This window comes from Nicrophorus vespilloides, unplaced genomic scaffold (assembly GCF_001412225.1).
Source record: "Nicrophorus vespilloides isolate i.1.1-1 unplaced genomic scaffold, Nicve_v1.0, whole genome shotgun sequence".
NCBI lineage: Eukaryota > Metazoa > Arthropoda > Insecta > Coleoptera > Silphidae > Nicrophorus > Nicrophorus vespilloides.
In genome coordinates this window covers 21,052-42,102 of record NW_017097584.1, presented here as the reverse complement: position 1 = coordinate 42,102, position 21,051 = coordinate 21,052, and positions in this window count along the sequence as shown.

The following is a 21,051-nucleotide window of genomic DNA, read 5'->3' as shown; positions in this document are numbered from 1 at the left end:
ATATTAATACCTTACAAACTTTTTTATTAGCTCTGTTTATCGCACTTTCTTCATTCAAAATTTTCTTAGAGCTAAGTTTTATTACCTTCTTTTATGAAAATTGAGTGTAACCAGAAAATTAGTGAAATTTTTTTAAAGTTATTGAAAAGAAATTATATATTTATAATTCTTGAGAATATTAATTAAAAAATATGTAGAATTTATTTAAAATACATTCTATTTATTTAAAACATAACAAAAATACAAATCTAACAATTTTCTTATACAAATTACACGCTCTTTTCCATCGTACACTGCTCGTAATTCGACCTTATCCTTGACATCATCATCGTCCGCGCACTTGCGTTTCAGTGAAATCTCTTCAGTTTTAATATTTTCTTGTTTCACCTGAACTTCCTGCATAATCTCAGCATCATCATGATAATCAAATTTGATGTTAACCCTCACCTAGATCCAAACAACAACAAATTCCATTAAACCCAGCAACTACACCCGCTAACCCAACGACACCAGGGAAATCATAAGCCCAAGCAGCGAAAAACCAAGCCGAAGCTATACCCGTACATGATGTAGAGCTATCCGAATCCAACCAATCAGAGAAGCTTTATGATATAATGATTCAACTTATGGGACGGATGGACACTATGTTCTCTCTCATCACTGAACTTGTCAAGAAGCTAAAATGATTAACCAACGCCTGAAAATAGCAGCCTGGAACGCCAACAGCTTGACACAGCATATCCTAGAGGTCATATGGTTTATAAAAACCCATAGCTTGGATGTAACTTTAGTTTCTGAAACTCGTTTCACCGATAAAAGCCATGTCATTATCCCAAATTATATGGTATATACGACGGATCATAATGATGGTACTGCACATGCATTAACGGCTCTGATAATAAGAAGCAGCATTAAGCACCCATTGCCGAACTTTCAGGAACTTGAGCACCTTGTCAAGTTCTTCGACATTCTGGGTAGTCGAAAGCTACTGAAAGCTATGCAATCGCGAAACCTCACACATCTATCCGCCGGTAAACCAACCTATTGGCCAACCGACAGGGACAAAGAACCCGACGTACTGGATATCGGTATTGTGAAGGGTTTCTCCTCTAACTACCTTTCCATAGACACGAGTTTGGAGCTTTCATCCGACCATTCGCCAATACTTATTACACTGCTTTCGGAAATTCTGAAACGGGATAGACCACCAACCCTGAGTACGAACAGAACCAACTAAGTTCAGAGGTTACCTTGAGACTGTGTTAAGACTTGGAAAATGCGGTTGAAGATTTCACCCGATCCATGCAAGCAGCTGCATGGAGCTCTACACCTTCACCACAAGAAACGTAGGCTGAGGAAGATTTGGCAAACCATCAGATGATAAAACTTGCCTGCATAGAGCCAATAAACAACTCAGGAACTTATTAGAAAGCCAGAGCAACAAGGCGCTGCACGAGTATCTTGGTGGTAGAACCACTCACTGTGGAAAGCGATCAAGCATACGAAACAACCGAAACAGAGAGAGACGTCTCTTCGACAACCGGATGGTAGCTGGGCGAGGAGCGTCTAAACTGTCGAACAGGTGCATCGTGTGGTGGATGTGATTGGCAAAAGTCTTGAGGAGAAGAAGTACGGCTCTGCCACTTTCCTCGACATCTCACATGCGTTTGACCAAGTATGGCATGGTGGATTGCTCTATAAAATTAAAAAGTGTCTCCCACATGAATATTGCGTCATATTCAAATCGTACTTGACTGGTAGGCACTTCCAGGTCAAGCACAAGGACGAAGTAACCTCGCTACGCCCAAGCTTTGGTGTCCCGCATTGAAGTGTTTCTGGACCCTTAATCTATTTGATCTTTACGGATGATCTACCAACTCCTCAGAACGCCACTATAGCCACATTTGTTGTTCTAGCATCCCACCAAAACCGAACTACGGCCTCAGAGATACTCCAAAGAAGTCTGAATAGCATCGAACATTGGTTCAGAAAGTGGAGAATCAGGGCTAATGAAACTAAGTCGGTGCACGTAACGTACACAATGCGTCGACAAACTTGTCCACCCGTTACACTGAATGGCAGTGACCTACCACAAGCTGATGATGCTAAGTATATTGACATGCATCTGGATCGTCGACTCACCTGGAAGAAACACATCATGATAAAAAGAAAACAGGTGGGACAGTAAAACAATTGCATTGGCTGATGGGTAGGTACTCATCCATCTCAGCTCAAAATAAGGTTCTAATATACAAGACAATTATTAAACCAATATGGACTTACGGATTACAACTGTGGGGATCTGCTTGTAATACATATATTGACATCATACAGCGGTTCCAGTCAAAAACGCTCAGAGCAATTGCCAATGCTCCCAGGTTCTCTACTAACGAGTACATACATCAATACACTGGAGTCCGATTTGTGAAGGATGAGATAACGGAACTCAGCAGCAAATACCAACATCGGCTTTTACACACTGAATCTCATTAAAAAAGATCGAAAGGATTTAAACCACAGGACCTCTCTAATCGTTTTTAAAGTTAGTGTTAGTGATGTCTAAATTGACAACACGACTTGTTTGGTCGCTGGATCAATCTCTAATATATATTTTAATTTTTCTCATTATTAAGCCCAAAACTAGAGCATGTTATCTGTTTTTCTTTTTTTTATACTTGTAAATACATTGCTTTGTAAAATAATAATAAAAAAAAATGACGATTCATTGGACCTTTAAACTTATGTTTTAAAAGTTTTATGCTACGAAAGATTCATTGTTCTTCCTTGATATATTAATATTAATTATCATGCCTCCAATGATTTAATAGCTCAGCCATAAAACTCTAATTCAATACACAACTTTTATTACAGCTACATGATCGGAATTCACTATATCCCATTTAAAACTACTAAGCTCAGAACAAACTGAAATGCCGCATGTTTATTTCATTATTTCTCGTACTACAGCTGTTGTCTTGCGGTTGGGATTGGGCAGAAAATATTGTATTGATTTGCACTGCATGTTGTACCTGTTCTAAACCTATAAGTAATGTAATTTGCTCTTGCAAAATGCAGTCCACGATAGTCCCTATAACAGCAAAACACGCTTTCAATACCATTGCAGCCGTAAATCCCTCGGATTATTATTCAATATTCTTTTTACACATTGTTCAACCGAGATTTAATAACCGAGTTCCCTTTCATATCTATATATACATGCTACACTCTTTGAGTATAAGCCATCTTTTTATATCCACTCATCTCCAGATATCGCATTTCATTTTTAAAATCATATAACTCGCGTGTGTTATATATTTATATAACAAAACATATACACACACAAAATACAAGTTCATCTGCTATTTCCATCTGAGGCATTAGATATTCTCTTTTATTATCTGTATTTTATGTGGATTATAAATGAGGAGAAGTGATCAGAACCAAAACGTTAAGCACGATCCGTACGTGTTTTTATTTTTGATATTAAATATTTTACATGTTAAGGCCATGAACGTACATAATAAAAATCAATATCATGTTTATATTCTTCGAATACATATTTATTACTTGTGGAAATTAATGTCAAGTGAATATATGGCAATATTGAATTAACGTGATAATTTGTGTGTTTGATGTACATCATATAGCTACAATTAAATATATTCAATGTCTATTTTATATGTGTGGATATTGAAAATGTCATCCATTCCACCGAACTGTTGTAAATTCCTAACATTAAACTAAAATGAATTTAATTATATATTATATTTCAATTATTTTTATGTAGGAGAAATTTCACTACAAATATAATTATAAATTAATAGAGTGTATGTAAAGGAAATCATCATTCCAAAAAAAAACTATAAAATTTATAATTAATAGTCCATCTATACATTAGCAAATATTTTAAATCATACTCTTTCGATTTTTAGTTTGATGGCGTCCTCTTTGAGAGGTCGTCTTGTTAGAGATGACATCTTGGTGTAGTGGCAGTATTCCTGTGATACAACGATAAGGGGAAGACACCGGTAAACTTTATTAAAAACCATAATTAAGCTGATAACACGCATAACGCAAAATAACAAAAACTTATTTTTCGTTAAAAACCGGGCTCGATCGTCGACGCTGTCAGTTACCACTTCTTGTAAGGAGTAAACCTTCTCAAAAATCTGAAACCCAAAGTGTTATCTTGGGGTAACCTCCGGTTGTAAATATTACCTTGCTGTGGTAAGCCGGCTCTGCTGCAGTTGACATCTTTTCCGAGCCTACTCGTGGGATTCAAATGAATAACCTAAAGAAAAAAACAAGTGAGGTTCCCACCTCCAAAAAAACGGGAAAAATTAAACACTAAATTTTAGCAAAGGAGTAATATACTGCCCGATTTATTCAATTGTACGGAAAAGGAAATACTAGAGGAGATGAAAGGAAAGAACGTTACAGAGGTGCGAAAAATCAAACAGAAGAGGGATGGCGAATTGAAGGACGCTCCTTCTCTCATCATTACTTTCAAAACTCCGAAGATACCCAAAAACCTTAAAGCTGCATTCTATAACTTAGAGGTACGGCATACGGGCTTGGTATGCCCCTTGAGGTATTTCAGATGCCAACAGTTTGGACACAGTGCAGTGAGATGTACGAGCAAAAAACAAATGTATTTACGGTAAACCTCCGCACAAAGGCAAGCCCTGTGAAGAGATATTCAAATGTGTTAACGAAGACGTGATGGTGACTCTCCCCTTATATCTGGGGGAGAAGGATAAACCCCAAAAAGTTCGGGTGTCCTCCACCAATCAAACGTAGTATACATTGTGAATAGAACTATCTACTTACCTACGGATTTTATCAGATTTTATTCATCTTATCATTTATATATTATGTAATTAACATTATTAATATATTAATTTTTTAACTAATTTAACTCATTTCATTTTATATTTTAACTTTCATCTGTTTTTAATTTTATCTAATCTATCGCTTGACGAGTCTAGTGCAATCTTGCTGAACTCGACTCTACCGACTCATTTCAACGCAGCCAACGGCTCTTTCTCGTCCATAGACTTAACATTCTGTTCCCCAACGCTGACTCTGGGTCTTAGGTTGCGTCCTCTTGACTCACTATACGGAAATGATCACTATCCTATTTTAATAACCACAGACTTTGCTAGAACTCCACGATTGGTTCATGGACGTTGGCGCCTCGGGTCAGCGAACTGGGAGGGTTTCTGTGATGATTTAGTTTTTCGTGACCAATCAGATAATGATCTGATTGATCACATAATAGTAAAAGACTTCATAGACAGTATTACACGATCTGCTGAAATTAATATCTCCAGAACAAAAAGCCGATCGCTTAGAAGGTCGGTGCCTAGGTGGAATGAACACGTTAGAGAGGCAATCAGTTTGAAGAAGAAAGCACTGAATAAATTCAAGAAATATCCTACACATAAAAACCTCCCTCATTTCAGAATACTAAGAGCATCCGTACGCAGAACAATCCTGCTAAGTAAAAAAAATCGTGGGAGAATTATGTGTCCACCATGACCCCGTCGCTGCCTGAGGTATGGCGGAGGGTGGGAGCTATCTCAGGAAAGTCACGATCAGCTGCGACTCCTATAATTACCCACAACGGTCACATGTACTCTGATCCAGTGGAAGTGGCTGAAGTACTTGCAAAGCAGTTCTCGTCCAGCAGCAGTTATGCCAATTACGATCTAGATTTCCTGTCCAGAAAAGCAATGTTTGAGGTTGCCCTCGACTTCGTAGACGTTGAGAACCAACAATACAATTGGCCTTTCTCTGCGGTGGAGTTATCTGCTGCTATTAAATCATCCAGGAGCAACGCACCGGATATGGACAATGTGCCAACTGATCTGATCAGGAGACTCCCTCCGCGTGGAATGGCAAGACTGCTGGAAATATACAACCTCATTTGGATGAAAGGAATCTACACCGAGACGTGGAGAGAGGCCATAGTTGTACCTGTGTTGAAGTCTGGAAAGGAATCGAGTCTCTCATCCAGTTACCATCCAATCTCCTTAACAAGGTGCCTCAGCAAAATATTGGAGAGGATGGTTAGCGATCGACTTATATGGCTCATGGAGACCCGTATATTAATTGCAGAGCACCAGGCAGGGTTTAGGAGAGGGCACTCGACGGTCGACCACCTGGTTCGTCTCGAGAATGCAGTTCAGGACGCTTTCCTGTCAAAGAAGCATATGGTCGCTGTTTTCTTCGACATAGAAAATGCTTTTGATATGACCTAGAGTTATCTGATCATAAGAAAGTTGCACGAGTGGGGTTTCAGAGGCAATTTACCCACGTTCATAGAATTATTTCTATCATGGCGATTCTTCAGGGTCCGTGTCGGATAGTCTTTCTCTGAGCTGCACACACTGCAAAATGGTATTCCGCACGGTTCGACGTTGAGCGTTGCGTTATTCGCAATAGCCGTCAATGATCTAGCGGAATCATTGGGTCCAACGATTGATTGCCGCCTGTATGTCGACAATCTTGCAATCTACACAGCAGGAGATACCATCCCTTCTATAACAAGAAGGTTGCAAGAAGCGATTACCATCGTCGAGGAGGAAACTGGAGAGAGAGATTTTCGATTCTTTGAGGCAAAGGCATCCTGTATGCACTTTTGCCGTCTCAGAAAGCCTCATACGGATCCCGTACTATTTTTCAGGGGATCGCCTATAAAATGCGTAGATCACATAAAATTCCTGGGCATGACACTCGACAAGACTATAAACTTCCGATTACACATTTCCCAGCTAGTAACAAGATGTAAGCAGTCGCTCAATGTACTGAAATGCATGGCACATATACAGTGGGGTGCGAACTCTGACGTGCTTCTGTCGCTATACCGGGCCCTGGTTCTATCCAGGATAGACTATGGATGAGATTATTGATTTTAATATGTTACTTTTACTTATTTAACTTATATTTATTTTAACTTACTTGTTGCTTTATTTTGTATGAGTCCTTTGTGATTGTAATAGAGGACCTAAGCTGTCGATGCCTCATAAACAAATAAAAAAAGTACCGATAAAAAACAGGTTTTTCTCTAAGTAATAGAATATCGATGTTTATTTTTTTTACGTAATATGTAATAACGCTTATTTTTAAATTCATTTCTTTTTAGTGTATATCAAATAATAAAAGATACTGTCAGGATTTTTAGTGTCGAGATTTTAACACTCTCGGGATTTTGATCTGAACCAATAAAATATTATATAATATTATAAAATTAATTCTTTCGCAAATTCAATCACTAATAAATATATTGTATATAAATTAAACTGCAATAACCAAAACAAAACTTTGCACACAAAAGTAACAATTCTAAATACGAAAACATGAATATTCATATTAAAACATGTAGAACACTCATATATATAATTTATAATCAAGACGTTATAAATGGCCTTCATTAATTATTGAAATTAATTATTTAAGATGCTTTTAGTATTTAAGCAATTATGAAAGTGGAGCAGATTTGTATTTGGTGGGTGTCAAAATTTAGTATGCATAGCTACTTGCAGAACAATTATTCAAATTATACAGCTATTATACGAAGCTCAAACGCCATATTATTATTCAGAAAGCCTAAGCATAGAGAATGTATGCAGTTTTAACGTATTATTCAGTATAGTGGAAGATCGATTTTGCTATATATTTTTTTTATTCTTACGAAGGAGATGAATTGAAGTTTTTTTTAAGGAGACGCTCTAGTACCTTATCTGTTGCAGGCTAATCCTATTTCATTTTTCTCAATGTAGACGAGGCCCACTAAAAAAAATCTACCTAAATCGTCTGGAGATGTTTTCCATTAATATTCATTACAACCCGAGGATATATTCTTTTTATTGCTATCAAACGTGTGTTTCATTTCAACTTAACAGTTTCTTCTTTTTGTTTCATTTTATTAGAATTTATATAATTATAATATCTATACAGTAACCTCGTTTTGCGCTTCCTCGATTAACACTGATTCGATATAATGTTGTCCACTTTAAGCTGTAAATTTGCTGATTCAATTTCAATTCAAAAATTATTTATTCAATGTAGATACATATAAGGTGTTATTATTAAGGGGGGGCGTACATGTGAGCTAATTTGCTGATTATATTATTACATATATAGTGTGACTTAATTTAAGGTTGTTTTATTTAGAGCTTGAAGCTTAGAAAGCAGTAGGTATTATATAATTATAATTTCACATTGAGTTAAAGAAAATGTAATAAAATAAACAATAGTTTTATTACATTTTCTTTAATAATAATAATAATCTTTATTAGTCACAATTGTAACCAAAGGGCTATCGACCTAAGTCTTTCAGCCCAGAGATTGAAATGAAACAAATAATATATTCTAAAGCATCATTCGGCTGAAGAATGCCAAATCCGTCCGGACACGGACTATTCATCCTTCATGATGAAAGACTCGGCCGTTCCCTAATTCATATCTGTAGGAGACTCCCGTGTGTCTCAACATTGAAGTTCTCTATGAATCGTTTTCTCAAGCGCTGCAGCAACTCGTCGGCGAGTTTAATTAGTTGATATAAGTGTTAATAATGTAGTCATGTATTGTTATTGGCCTGTGGATTCTGTTGTTCTGAAGATCTTTAGGTAGGTCACACGTATTTTAAGTGGCCTTACTTTGATGGTATACCCGGTATGGGTTTTGTTTGCCTTTTCGGACATTTGGAAGACCATGCCGCATGATCGCCCTGGATACGATTCTCTTGCAGAACTTGTGTTCCACCCCATACGACTTGAGATGGCCTCCGAAGGTCAAGATGATAAATCGGTGCCCTCTTATTCCCGCTCCATGGTCACCAGTATGAACTGCAATTACACAGGACACAATTTCAAACGAAGCGATCTCAAGCTGCTATCAAACACGTCTGTACTGCTCCGTATCCTGAGCCAAACTGCCATTTTCTTTACTATATTACAATTTAAATAAAGTTAAATATATTTAAAACATATACTGAACAGAAATATTTTCTAATCACAAAATTTACTTTTTTGAAGCTGAAGAATACATAACCAGAATAACTCGACATTGTATACTTATGAATTTATATTTTTATAACTAGTTCAAAAATTTATAAGTAAATATCTTAAATAATCTGAATATGTTTTTAAAAAATAACAAATGTATATTCATAATCAAATAATTACAATTATTAACTATGAATATGTGTATAAACAAGATCAATAATTTAATTATATAATTGCAAAGATAATTAACAAAAAATATTATATATAAAAATATATTCATTTGTAATAATCATTAGATCGTATTGTCCGAATGCTTGACACAATCGAATAAATAAAAACATACAAAAAAAGCACAAATGAGTCTTGACTATATAAAGCATAAAAATATTTTTACACTTTTTCAGAATTTAATTTAATTTGCTCAATTTGAAATTTAGTTTGTCATATTTATATGTTTTTTTTTGTATTTTAATATTTAAAGAAGTTGTTATAATTTGTAATACTATTTATATGTTGAAAATTATCTACTTTGCAAAAAGAAGCGTTGTGTTCTTTAAAATAAACTTGACGTGGTAGAAATAAAAAATATAGGAAGGAATAAGGACAGGGACTGAAGTAAATGTTCTAACGCTTTGTTATTTAAATTTCAATTTATTCAAGCAGCTTGATGCAACGTGAGGAGTATTCTGAACGGCTTATATAATTAATGTAATTAATAGGATACTCGAGTCAGGATCCATGTTAAATTATAATTACGATCTATACTTAAACAATTATTGGATTAATTAACATTAAAGTTTTATGCGGCAACAACATTCCCGGCAGCCAGACGTGGCACACTAAGGTTTAATAATGGATGAGAATACGCACATCTACCCACCTATCTGTCGATTTACCGAAATAATACAATGTTTAATAATGCAGACAAAGTGCCATTCGTGCAATTGGGCATAAATATCTGTAAATCCATCATTGAAGTATGTATAGACTCAAGATTGATAATTTTCAAACTAAATCTAAAATTTTTCTTCAACTTTTCTCCCTATATCTTATACTTACATTTAGATCATGTAACGACATGCAATTATAGCATTATTAACGAAAAATAACTAAATATTTCAATTTGACCTAGACTGATGATCGGGTAATGTGTAGATTAAATATGTAATAATGAAATATCCATGTATAAATTCAAACATATTTAAAAGTTTACTAAGTTAGCCTTCCGACTATTTCAATAGTAAATTTGATTGTGAAACTTCTAATATTTATTTAATGACTGTATCAAACTTCTATTAAATATGTACTAGCAGTAAAAATATAAAACACAAATTTGGTATTTGCATATAATAAAAATTAGTTGATAAATTATACAACAAACAAATTTAACCTAGTTTCAAATCTTATAAATTGAGGATGAGTAATTCATGAGGATGAGAAAAGAAGTAATTTGATCATTGAACTTTCAGTTATAATAATAGATAACATTTTATTATTGATTTTGTTCAAAATCAATATACGAAACTACATCCATTATTCATATCTTAAAATATGCAGCGATTCTGAGATAATTTATTCAGTTTCCTCTACTTGATATTTTCATTATTGATTGATTTGAAACTAAATTTTAAGTCATGTTTATGCTATATCTTTGGAAAATCTACTGGTATTTTTCATTTTTACAAATATAAATACAATACTTCAAAATCACAGTTTCATTACATGAAGACCAAAACAATTTGCAATATTTACACAATTTTCACACAAAGTTTTGTATAAATTAGAATTATTATAAACTTAAAAAAACATTTAACATCTCAAAAACAATTGATTTACATTACTAACTAGGCAACAAGGATGACAGGGAGAACTTTTAAATTTATTATCTACGTTATAATCCAACGTAGATAATAAACTATACTAAACTAAACTATTTCATAAACATACGAAGATTTTTTTCATCTGCTTAATTGAATTTATATTCTGAAATTTATTGTTTTTATTCCATTTCAAATTTTCTTATGTGAGAACTGCTTTAGAATATTGAAAACGTTCCATTCCACGTTTGGCATTCATTCGATTGTTTAATTTCTTTAAAAATTTGTACACGAAAAACAAAATTTAAAAAATAATTATTTCCGATTTAATATTGCGAGCTATGGGTGTAGTATTTTTTTTATGATTTCCTGGGAATTTTGTTATGTTTTCCGGGAGAAATATAAATCGTAATTCCGGTGAATCTACTTCTAATTATAATATACAATATTTAATATAAAACGTTATACAGTGGAACCTCGCTTAACGAGCACCTAGAATAACCAGCATTTCGCTTAACGAGCAAAATAAATTGTAAGAAAAATGACTCGCTTAACGAGCGATGTTTCGCATAACGAGTGACGCAGAAAAAATAAGTCCCCGATTTCGCGTCTGCTACATTATTTGCAAAATTTGTTTACACAAATTATGTGCATTTTCGGTGTTTGCTATGAAAGCAAAAGAAAAAATATTGCGTCCAATCATTATATTAGTACAAAAACATATTTGAGAACATCATTTATGAGAAAGCGAAAGTGAGTTTTGCCGACATCTTAAGAATACGCCAGGACCATGAACGGCCAAAGAAGAAGTATTGAAAAAGCGTGTGAAGAAGCTTTGTACGAGTATTGTTGGTTGTGACGTTGATGTAGTTATTGAGACTGTAGTCAATGAGATTGTGTCTTTGGCCAAGATCATGAGGCTAGAGGTAGATAACAACGATATCGATGAGCGTGTGCAAGAGCACAGCCAAGAACTTACCACAGAAGAACTTATGGAGTTGCAATCTGATATTTGTGTGTCGTATTTTTATGAAATTTTGAAGCGTCGAAAGAAACAAATGAATCTAGTTAGCTTTCTAGTTAAAAAGAATTAGGTATGTATCATAAATAATAAATTAATTATTTTCTGATAATCGAATTTGTATTCCAGATTGGTTCATTTCGAGAAAGAAGAAAATATGAAGATGAAGCGAAAATCTCCTTAAAAATGTTTATATAATTTTTTGTTAATAAACGTTGATTTTTTTTTCAGTTTTTTTTCCTTCAGCATGGAACGGATTAATGGAATTTACATTGGTTTATATGGGAAAACGTATTTCATTATACGAGTAATTCACTATACGAGCAAAAATCCGGAAATTTTGGAACGGATTATACTCGTTAAGCGAGGTTCCACTTTATATACCTTACACCCTTCTTATAAATTTATTGCAAAGAAAGCATAAGAAATATTTTATATTATTTTGGTTAAGAACAGTTGACTTTTGATTTATTTTTTTATTATTGCGTTGAGTTTTTATTTTGTAATTTGTTGTCGCAATATAATCATATTTATTGCGACAACAAATTACAATTACAAATTGTTTTGGTTAATTATATCTGTAGATCAGTGCTTGTCCAACTTTTTGATCAACGAACCACCTTTGCACATAAGGAGAATAGTTATGTCCACTTTGAGAATCACTTCTGTAGACTATGTTACAACTTAAAAACAACTGATCTCTGAGATTCATTTTTATTTATTTGTAAAATAACAATTATTGATGTAATAAAATGAAATCGATGTTACATATAGATAAATAGGGAGAATCAAATGGTATTGATTTTAACCATTGTACCGTTCTTGAATAGTAATTGACTATACAAACGTGCACTAAACATGTATATGTATGTTTGTACACGTATATGGACATATTCATCCATACAAGCTCGAATTTGCATGTGTGTGTCTGTGTGTCTAGTACGTCTGGATGCGGATGAGTGCTGAAAAGCAGGTAAAAATAATATATACTCGTTAACAAGTTTTCAGGACGGCCAACGGTGTGCTATTTTTGTGCGACAGGGAAGGCACACAATAAAAATTGCTGTGCAGCAGCAGCAGGAAAGCATGTATAGCGTGGTAGAGCGAGTGACGCCATCCGTTATAGCGACAACGGATGCAGCATTGGGCTGAGAGCAGAACCGGCGTATCCAATTACCGGTCGGCTATTGTTTAATGTGTGATTGGATCTATTGGGACACAGCACTCTTTCGCTAATTGGAAAGGAGCAGATAATAGCTGCGTCTGCGGTGCATCCACCTGATATCTCCACACAGACCGCATTCAACAACTTATGCAAATCGTTCCCTATTTTTATCTTCACCATCGTTCACCCTCGTAACCACTGTACTACTAGCTCCACACTCCTTCCTCGTCGACCTTTCTCTCCTCACCAGTAGTTCAGCACTATACTGAGACCCCTTTTACGAAATAAATTAATTGAAAATTCGCTCGAATCACACACTCGCGTAGAAATGAAAAAAGGGGGACCGCTTTGAATCTTTTTTTTAATCAGTCAATTACAAAGAAATCCTTTCAATTCTAATTACCAGAACTTTGTTTTGTTAACGCCCTTTCAGGTCGATGTCAAGAAATGAAAAATATGAATGTAGATACGTTACTAATTTATTTTTAATTAGTTTCCTCGGAACTGAGAATTTAATAACATATGTCTTCTACATATTAATAGAAAGAAAAACGTCTTGATTGTATCAATTATGATAGTTTTATAATTCAATATTTAAAGTATCTTGTTCGTTCAGCTCATAACAAAAATATTTATTGCAATATTGCTTGAAATAACTACATATAATTCTTTTTTATATAGAATTATTATCAATTCCTTATTTTCAACTTATTTACGTAAAATATTCCATTTTTGTCCTTGTTTTATGTGTCTTAACTTTGTGAACTAAAAAATAATTTAAAAACTAATAACCAAATTAATTAAAAAAAAACACATACAAATATATGTAAGTACAAATTTCTTTTTTGTCAACCCAATAGATTAAAATGATTTAAATTCAGTACAATTTGTGGTTTTTCAATACAATTCTTCATTTACTTAAGACAAGAATGCATTTAGAATAAAGCAATTATAGTTGAATTATTTATAAACAAAAAATACTTTTTTTACATAAAATTTAAATAAAAATATAAGGATAATTATAATTATTACAAAAGATTAATATTTTATGCAGAAAACTAGACTCACCTTTTATAAGAGTATTATCGCATTATATGAAAAAATAAACTTTCTGAGTTATGTATTTATTATTCAAGTGAAACGAGACTTTAATGGAACTCTTAGCTTTGTTAATTGATATATAAACCGATTTTAATCTATATAGCCAGTCTCCTATATTTCCATTAGATCATTAAAATAATCTTCATCATTATATGTAGATTATAAAAACAAGTTAAATTTAAATTACGACTATGTCATTTAATTATACTTTTTATTATTTCCAGTAATTTCACGCAGGTAATAGTTTATTTAGTATTTTATTTTCTTTTTTATTCATTAGGAAAAATTCTAAATGATATGGTTCTTAAGATCAAATTAAAATATATTGTGAATGCGCCAGGTGGTTCATTAATAAGCGGCAATCGAAATTCCGACAGTTAAACTCCCGACATTCGAAATGCCTACAATCAAATTCCCGACAGTTTCTTTTATTATTTGATATAGACTTAATCATAATGAACCTTGACAATAAGACATAATCTAAAATACAATTTGATTATTAATTCATAATTAAAATATATATAATATGTGCAAACCTTTATCATAATATTAATGAAATAAACATTTTTTTTTGGTTATAAAATTTGGAAATCTATACTTAACTGAAATAATTGTATGTATAAATTATGTTTTATATTCTAGGTCAGTATAATATCGATTAAAATATTCCCGAGGAGATACATTATGATTCAGTGCACGAGAAGAAATCTCAAGCTTTAATTCATGCAAATACCAGCCTCATTCGCTCTGTGGAAAATTTAAAAAAGAACCAATACATTCAGAATACTCAATCCCTCTTAATACTGGCAGCAAATTTAAAATAATAGTTCACAACGCAAATACGGGTTTCGGGCCGCACACAAAGAATTACAATACAAATTCATGGATGTATATGTATACACTCACACCTACAAATGTAACACACGTAAAACGGCCGCACACCTTGCACGGATTCAAATGGATAAACATAATTCACATTTAACGTGCTTTCCACGGTCTCATACTTTTCTAATTGGCTTTTGCTTCATATATCACCGAAATATACGATCAGCATTATTTCCTACGTCTTTAATCAGAAAATTTGCAAAAAGGAGAAAAAGCTCACAGAAAAAAGTTACATGAAACTTAGATTAAAATACTAATAAGTTTCATTGCAATAGTAAAAAAATAACATTTTAATTCACAACATTTATAATAATAAAACAAAAAAGATTAAATTTTGCAAAGGGCTGACCATCTGCCCATTAAAGCTTTGATTAACATTCTTTATTATAATACACCTAAATAGTATTAATATTTTAGAACTTATTTATTTTTGGTCCATAAAAAATAATAAATAAATGCAGTAAGACCTTACATACTGCATCTTGGATCAATCAGGTTTGAAAATATCCAAACAAACAAAATGTTAATTGATTAATTTCCTATATACAATCAGTTGTATTTTGTGCAGTTTATTTCTATTTTATTTAGTCCCTCGATTACTCAAATTTCAAACAGTCCGACATATTGGTGAAACCGATTAACCGCACCATGCGAGGTATTCCTGTATATATTTAGGCGGAATGACTTACAGCTAATAAGCAATTAAAATTATTCATATGTTTATCATTTGTAATTACGATTGTTAAAATAAATGTTATTATTGTCTTTCTTTAAAATACTTCGTATTTTCAATTAATGCATTTACTGTTCAAGCAATGTAATTAAAATGAAACAATTTCATTAGTTACCATTTATGTACAGCATTAATTATTAATTTAAAGCAAAATAATAACAGATCAATAAAATAAACAATTTATTAAAAACAATAATTCAAATATGGAAAAGTCACGTTCGCATGTTCATAATTTACATCAATTATTAATAACCAATTAAATATATACACATTCCTACATTATTAATTTAAATTAATTAATAAATGTAAATTAAAATACAAACCAAGTAATGCCATATATTTTTTTAATAATTGTATAAAAATGTTATAATAAATTGTATTAATGTTCAAACATTTCTTTATAAATTTGTATTTTTAGTACTAATATATTAATTATAATGTTTTTTTAGTTATAGTAAATAAAATATTTACAAAAAACAACTTTCAGAGAAAGGAACAGTAACATACGATATAAACAAAAATGATTAAGGTAGAACAAAAAAAAATTAAATAACAGAAGATTTGAAATATCAACAGAAAAAAAAATAACATGGAAAAATTACTCTTAAAATATTCTAGTATTATCATTAAATTGTATACAAATGTTAGAAATCATATTTTTACTAATTATATATATATTTTTTTGATTGATCTCTTTTGAATGCAAATTAATGCAGTCAATAAAATACAAACATTTATAGAGAAAATTATGAAAGGAACTAACTCTTACATGCACGCAGATCAAATTAAAGAAACATATTTTTTTCTACAGTATTCCTTGAAGGTTCACAAGATATTGATTTTGTCACTTATATGTTATTATTAATAATTAATAAACCACCAACATCAATATATAATACTAAACTAAATAAAAAATACTAACTAAATAATACATTTTACTTTATATAATTGAACTAGATCAGAGGTCGCTGATAAAAACAAGATATTTAGAAATATGAACTGATACACTTACTTGTTTTAACATTGTCTTTCTACGTGCTACTTATACAAAGAAGCAAGGCAAAACTTGCAAATAAGAAGAATCAGAATACAATAGAAAAATTGCAAATATATTCCAATTACTTTGCGAATTACCGGTTGGCAAGCGCTGAACTAGATGATAACTTTATATAAGATGATTACTTCCTAGTAGGTTTTATAAGTAATAAGTGTAGTTATATACTATATTAACCCACGTGTATAGGAAAAACTTTGGTAATAAAACTTACGATTATTATTATATAAATTAATAAAGCAGTATTAAATATATAAATAACATTACTAGAAAATAGCTAGAATTAATGTGATTCATATTAAGATGATCTTGTAGCTATGAAAACTTATAAAAAATCTATGTACAGTAAGACCTCGTTTAGCGCTTTCTCGATTAACGCTAATTCGATATAACGCGGTCTATTATATGTTAATGTGACTTCGTTAATCTTTGTTTTGTGTAGCTTACTCGTATTTTGAGTAAAATTATGTTCAGTTCATACACACATGAAGAAGTGTTTCATAATTGATGTAATAGAAATAAAAGTAATCTAAAAAATAACATGTCAGGACAACATACAAAAAAAATATATTTTGTGAGCTTGTATTTTTTTTAGGGAAGAATGCATTTCCATTGTTTAATAGCCATTTATCTTGTCATGGATTGCGTGTAAATGCATGCAGTGCGTGAACCTGTTTGTGTGTTTGCTCGTTAAGGTTTCTTCTCCCCAGACGACATAAAAGTATCCGAAAAGGTGGACATTTCATTTTCACAAAGACCCTGGCTTGCGTGAGGTTATTATATGGGAGGGTGACGAATCCACACGAGACGTACACATATACGCGGACACACACGCACGCACATATGCACACAAAGATTATCCGGTGTTCATGGGATTGACCCAAGCCACCACCAAGAAAATGTAAAAAAAAGATGAAGAGTCTGTCATATAAAACATCAAAGAGGAACAAATAAAAATACATTGGGATGGACTGCATTCACTATATATTCATTTTTTTCTATTTGATTATAGTATCTTTGGTAAAATTAACAGCATTCAAAAATTTATGAAATTTATTTTATAAAAAAATATATTGGGTTGGTGCATAATTATCAGGCGTATTTTAAGTAAAATTATGCTTAGTTCATACACACATGAAGAAGTGTTTCATAATGGATGTGATAGAAACAAAGAGACCAACATGGGCGACGCAAAACGTCTAATCAAGAAGGGTGATAATTAAGAATTCAAGACGTGAAGGAAGATTTTTTAAATTATTAAATTAAAATTAGTGAATCAAACTCATAGCCATTTTGAGAAGTTTATTTAGTATGTGTTTTTTTTTGTATTTGCTTATCAGAACTATAAAAATTTATCTTTATATCAGTTTGCATTTTCATTTCGCTTGACATTAAGATTAAAATACACACCACGATTTAATCTCGCTTTATTCAAGATAACTTTGAAAATCTTTCTATAGAAGAGTTTATTTTCATTTTGATATACGTTTATTCTAATTTAAATATAATTATGGAGATGCGAAGACTTTCGAAGGACGAATGCTCGTATGAATTGAGAGTCCGCGATGGATATAAGAGTTTTTAAATATTTAACTTATAACGAGTTAAGGAGTAAATTTGTGCCTCTTCTATTGCAGGAAAAAGATGATGTACTAAATCATATAACGGCAGTTGATTTTGACTGAAACAAGGAGGTTACAATTTCTAAACAAAAAAATGATTTGTTGATGGGTTTGGTCGATAGTTTTATTGGCTTGGTTCAATCTTTTCAGAGTGGATTGAAACTAAGTTGGTTCATTTAAATGGCCGAGTGGCAAGGTTTTCCAAGGAATTGAAATCAAAGGCAAATGAGTATAAAATAAGACTGGATGATTTGAACGAGGCGATGTGAATTAAATGTGAGAAATTTGAAAATAATATAGGAAAGTCTCTTACTCATCCAATAGTTATAAGACGGTTGAGGTCTCCAGTAGAGAAGATTTTTATATATTTCTGCGAGCAAACAAAACAGTGAAAGAATAGGGTTAAGAAGCCCGGTAGAGAAGAAGGAAACATAAGTTGGAGTTCTTCCTCTCGAAAACAGGAAGTGGCGCCTAGAATCTTCCCACATCAAAAAATCACGCCCAGCCAGTTGAATAAGGAGAATAAGTTACTAACTTTATCTTCATTGCTCGATTCCTACACATTTTTCTTGAGTTTACACATATTTTCATTCAGAAAGTTCAGTTAAAAATAATATATTACCATAAGATTAGATATGAATCTTTGGTAATTAGTATATAGCGATATATATCTTACTCTGAAACTGAAATGTTCACAATGTATAAATAGTTATTAAGTTATATAGCCTCAACTACCGCTATGAACACCTAAATGCAATTAAAATGTTACATTATTATGATTTATTTTGTCTATATTCTGTATGAAAATATTATTTCCTGAACAAAAAGTCTGCGATCAATACAAAATTTAGTTTACTTACTATATATTTAACTTTTCTCATTTCTGTCTATTTGCGGGAAAAGTAATATTAAATTACCGTTTCCCGTTATTATAATAATTCATAATAATTGCTAAGGGATATTGATATTTGTAAATTTCTGTCTCATTTAATTATATTTTATTAGATTTAAATATAATGTATTAACAGCATATGTTATTTCTTTAAAATAATTTCAGTTAAAATAAATAGATAGAAATCACAATGATACTCAAATGACTGTTACCACGGTAAAAATAAAACATGATTTGGACTAGGAAATAATGGATTGGGATTTCGCATAAGATCGTAATTTATGGCCGACCACTATCGTCGTCCTCATAGTCCTAAATATGGACGTGAGCGGAATACCATTCTTATTAATATTATGAAAATTTGTGCTGATATAGAAATTAAAAATTTCCATATTCCATAATCCAATAATGGTTTTTATTGTTTCCGCGATTCCCGAGCCAATATATAATATCGTCTGGTTCGATAGAAAAGTGCAAAAGAAATGAGCAGGTGCAGAGTAAGATGTGAATTAAACTGAACGTGAGATTGAATAAAAATTGCAACTCGCACTTTCTTTTCCACCGCTCGAAATGCTTCTCGATTCCAACTAATTTTATTATATTCCAAATCCGAACACTTACTTTTATTCTTATACAGAACTGAAACCTACGCAGATTTAAGTTAAGATTTATTCTTCATCATATCAATGCGATTATGATTTGAGAAACTTTATTTTTTTTGTTTTAGAATACTTTCTTAACGTATAGAATTTATATTTTAATTGATATATGCTAAGCAAATGTATATTAATCGAACATTCTTCATTTACGATTTACACTTGTTTTTGTGTTCGCACTCGATATGAACATCGAGTACGTACGTCTTCATTTTCGATTTTTCTATTCTCTTCGTTCGCACAAACGTACTCAATGATCATTTCAACATACACTTTGGACTCTTGGACTCTACCATATTTATTGTGAATAATGTACACACTTTTCATTCGCGTGAACAAACTCGATATTCATATTAACGTACGCTTTGGCTTAGAACTTTTCATTTTAATTTCAGTCAAACTGTTATGCTATTTATAACTAAAATTGGTATTATAAAAATATAAATAAAATTACTTGAATTAATGTCAAAACAATACTAATGACAGATGAAGGAACGTACAAAGTTATTCAGACTTTGTACGTAAATATGTGTACTTTATATTAGTCAGAAATCTTTAAAGTATCCTGCATGTATTATCAAAATTACATTAAAATTGTGTACGTTGGTGAGCGCTAACTGTAAATTATATTTTTATGGACTACATATTTTATTGGCTAAACATTATGCAGCATATAAATAAATATGCTTTATAATAAAAGGTGTTGAAGTAATGGCGTGAGGCCCGAAGCGCACATCAGAAGCAAAACACGCAAGCGATTTGATATAAACCTTTCATGAAAATATCGATAGGTGGAGAAAAAAATATATGTATGTAATCTCCTATGCTGTCCTCGATTCCATTGATATTTCTTTATAAAACTGCACACAATAACGTTCTATGGAATACAGGGAATTTAAATCCAACAGTCCGCCTCTAACGTACCTTCACTACAATGAGTTTTTTTCTTTAAAATTTTTGTATGCATCGGATTTGAATAAAACATAACTGACAATCATATAATGGTAATGAGCACAAAAAATATGAAGGTAATATTGATAGGATAATTAAATTTATATCTGATTTTTCAAAAGTTCTTCATTATTATATTACAA